The sequence below is a fragment of the Mandrillus leucophaeus genome, unplaced genomic scaffold, assembly GCF_000951045.1.
Source record: "Mandrillus leucophaeus isolate KB7577 unplaced genomic scaffold, Mleu.le_1.0 Scaffold1054, whole genome shotgun sequence".
Classification (NCBI taxonomy): domain Eukaryota; kingdom Metazoa; phylum Chordata; class Mammalia; order Primates; family Cercopithecidae; genus Mandrillus; species Mandrillus leucophaeus.
Window position 1 is genome coordinate 883,583 of NW_012098699.1, and position 3,409 is coordinate 886,991.

At 41.0% G+C, this 3,409-nt stretch overlaps 1 pseudogene; it reads left to right on the plus strand.

Moving 5' to 3' along the window:
- LOC105541378 overlaps window positions 1–3,203 on the plus strand; it is a 30,762-nt pseudogene extending 27,559 nt beyond the window's left edge.
- Window positions 3,204–3,409: the final 206 nt, after the last annotated feature.

Below are 3,409 nucleotides of genomic sequence, written 5' to 3' on the forward strand. Positions count from 1 at the left end.
TTTTTTTTTTTCAAAAAACCAACTTTTGGATTCACTGATCTTTTAAATGGTTTTTCATGCCTCCATTTCCTTCAGTTTAGCCCCTCTCATTTTGGTTATTTCTTGTTTTCTGCTAGCTTTGGGGTTGATTTTTTTCTTGCATCTCTAATTCTTTCAGTTCTTTCAGTTGTGATGTCAGGTTGTTAATTTGAGAACCTTATAACTTTTTGATATGGGCATTCAGTACTATGAATTTCCCTTTCAACACTGCCTTACCTGTGTCACAGAGATTCTGGTATGTTATATCTTTATTTTCATAGTTTCAAAGAACTTCTTGATTTCTGCCTTAATTTCATTATTTTCCCATAAGTCTTTCAGGAATATGTTGTTTAATTTCTATGTAATTTCATATTTACCCAAAAGTCATGCAAGAACATGTTGTTTAATTTCCATGCAATTTCATGGTTTTGAGCCATTTTCTTGGTCTTGACTTCTATTTTTTATTGTGTCATGGCCTGATAATGTGTTTGGTTTGATTTTTGTTCTTTTGCATTTGCAGAGGATTATTTTATGTCCAATTATGTGGTTAGTTTTAGAGTATGTGCCATATAGTGGTGAGAAAAATGTATCTTTTCTTTTTTTTTTGTTTCAATATTTTATTCAAGTTTTTTTTTAAGTGATGTTAATTACAGCATTTCAAGGGGAGGATCTAATTCCACACAAAATGGAAGACTCTAAAATGTACCCATTAAACTGCTAAAAGACAAATTGAGTGGTGAGAATACAACAGAAGTCCAATTTAGATTCTGAGTGTTGTCACCATGTGATTGCAATCACACAGACAATTCCAAGCTTATAGCTGGAACTCCTGGAAGCTATTTCATATTCTGGTACCAGGGCAAAAATTACAACACAAGAAGGAATAAGTCCTGAATTATTGGCTTCATCACATTCCTTAAATATTGGGTGGTTTTTGCAAATTGTGGCTTTCCAATCTACTTTAAACCTACAGACACACTGGCTTAAGATATATTGTCATGTAGTCTCAGCCTCTGATTCCCAGAGCCCAGTCTCTTCAGGACCATAGCACCCCACTGCTGGTCTGGCCCTCCACATTCAGTCTACTCTGATGCCTTTTCTAATGCAACTAATTGCTTTTGAGTCTCCAGCACCATCTCAAAAAAAATAAAAAATAAAAAATAAAAAAACCTTTTCAGTTTCTACTTACCCATAACCTGTAAATCTCCCCTAAAGTGCAAGGAGTGTGCTAAGAAAACTAGTTTTTCATTTTAATTCTTACTCTCCACAGCTCCCAACAACAGGGGATGTGAAATGACAGGGGAAGTGTTAGAGGCATCTGTTTCCTAAAACCATTATCACTCGCAGGCTTAGAGAATATTTCACAATGTTGGTCATTTACCACTTGAAGGTAAACTAACTCCATATTTTCTCTGCCACTAGATTAATTTTTGAAAAGATGAGACTGTCTCTCCAGAAACTCAAATTGCACAGAGACTGTAAAAGGAGCCAAGAGTACAAAAATAAGCAAATAAAAATGATCTTTTGCCCAGGATTTTTATTCCTTCTTCAAGGGAAGACGCTCCGGATACCTCCATGAGCTTTGCTTTCACACAGCTCAGGAGAGGCTGCAAGGTCCTCCCCATGCAGGTGTTACCAGCAGAGGGCACACTCCCCCCCACCCCCATCCCCGCCCCTCTTCCTCCACCAGGCTCCACAGGAAACGCCAGTGCAGGGTTTGGAATACTAAGTAGAAGGAAGGTTTATCACCATCACCCCCTCTTTACATAACTGGGTACATGGAGTCACAACCAGAATTGGAAGCAGCTTGCCTGGAGAACACACAATCAGGAAAAGTGTGTGGGTATCCAGAAGCTCCCCAAACCCACCTATTTGCTCAGTGACTCTAGGGATTTAGTTTTACTAGTCAAAGTTTTATTAGTCTTCAACAAAAAAAGAAAAAGTTTTATTAGTCTTTAACAAAATGAGAAAAATACCAGCAATTGCATGTATATATTTGAGTGTGTATTGCCTATATACAACTGTGAATGTGTGTGTGTGATGTGAATTCTTCCACTGCCCTTTTGTGCCTAAGGACTGGGACTGTCCATATTCTCAGAGTATAGTTTCCTGATTTTTTAGTTTTAAATACTCTGTCTTTAATGTTATCAATGAAAAAATCATAATTTTGCAATATTCTTACTTGTCAAAATATAAAGTGATAACTCTAGGTTCTTCTCCAAAATTAAAGTATACACACACACACACACACACACACACACACGCGCGCGCGCGCGCGCGTCCACAAAACCCAAAAGTCTAGAAATTCCTCCTCTCTAGAGCCCAAATCTTCATTTCTTTTTATTTTTATGTTTTTCCTATGGCTGTAGCATGGCCCCAATCTCAGTCAGAGCCACAGAAGAATACAACACTCGGTGGTAACCCGAGTATGTTACAACCACTGCACTTGGGAGTGGAGAATGGGGCACATGGATCTGTGCATGTGGCTGCGGCCCCATGGGGATATTTCCTGACACTGACAGCATACTCTTCATGGGAAGGTACCCAACTTCTGTTGGGAACCTGTGTCCAAGCTAGTATGCCAGGTTTCATCCACACCAGCATCATAGAGGTAGCCAGGCCCAACTCCTACAATGAGATCATCCAGAATGGCCACAAATAAGAGCCTTTGGAAAACATATGGTCTGCTCCATACACATAGAGCAAAAAGCTTGCTGAGGGGGCTGTGCTGGCAGCTAATGGGTGAACACTGAAAAATAGCGGTATCTTGTACATTTGTGCCTTAAGACCCATGTATATCTATGAGGAAAGAAGCCCAATCCTTTCTGCCACTACAAATGAGGCCCCATTACAATGGGATCCTGTCAAGTGTCAGCAAGTTATCCACAGTCAACACAGTCTATGTTGGCAACGTGGCCCGGGCCCACATTCTGGTCTTGTGGGCCCTGCAGGACCCCAAGAAGGCCCCAAGAATACGAGGTCAGTTCCACTACATCTCAGATGACACGCCTCACCAAAGCTATGATAACCTTAGTTACACCCTGAGCAAAGAGAGAGGCCTCTGCCTTGATTCCAGATGGAGCCTTCCTTTAGCCCTGATAGGCTGCATTGGCTTCCTGCTGGAAATAGTGAGCTTCCTGCTCAGGCCAATTTATACCTTGTGGACCGGCACAAGAAGACCCTGAAGTCCAAGACTCAGTGATTTAAGGATGACAGAGACGTGCATGTGGGTGTTGTTAGGAGATGTCATCAAGCTCCACCCTCCTGGCTTCATACAGAAGGTAACAAGTGCACAAGCCCAGGTCCTGCCTCCTCCCTTTCACACAATGACCAACTTATTGTCTTCCTTGTGTCATCAAAACCTGTGCAGTCACTGGCCCAACCAGAAGCT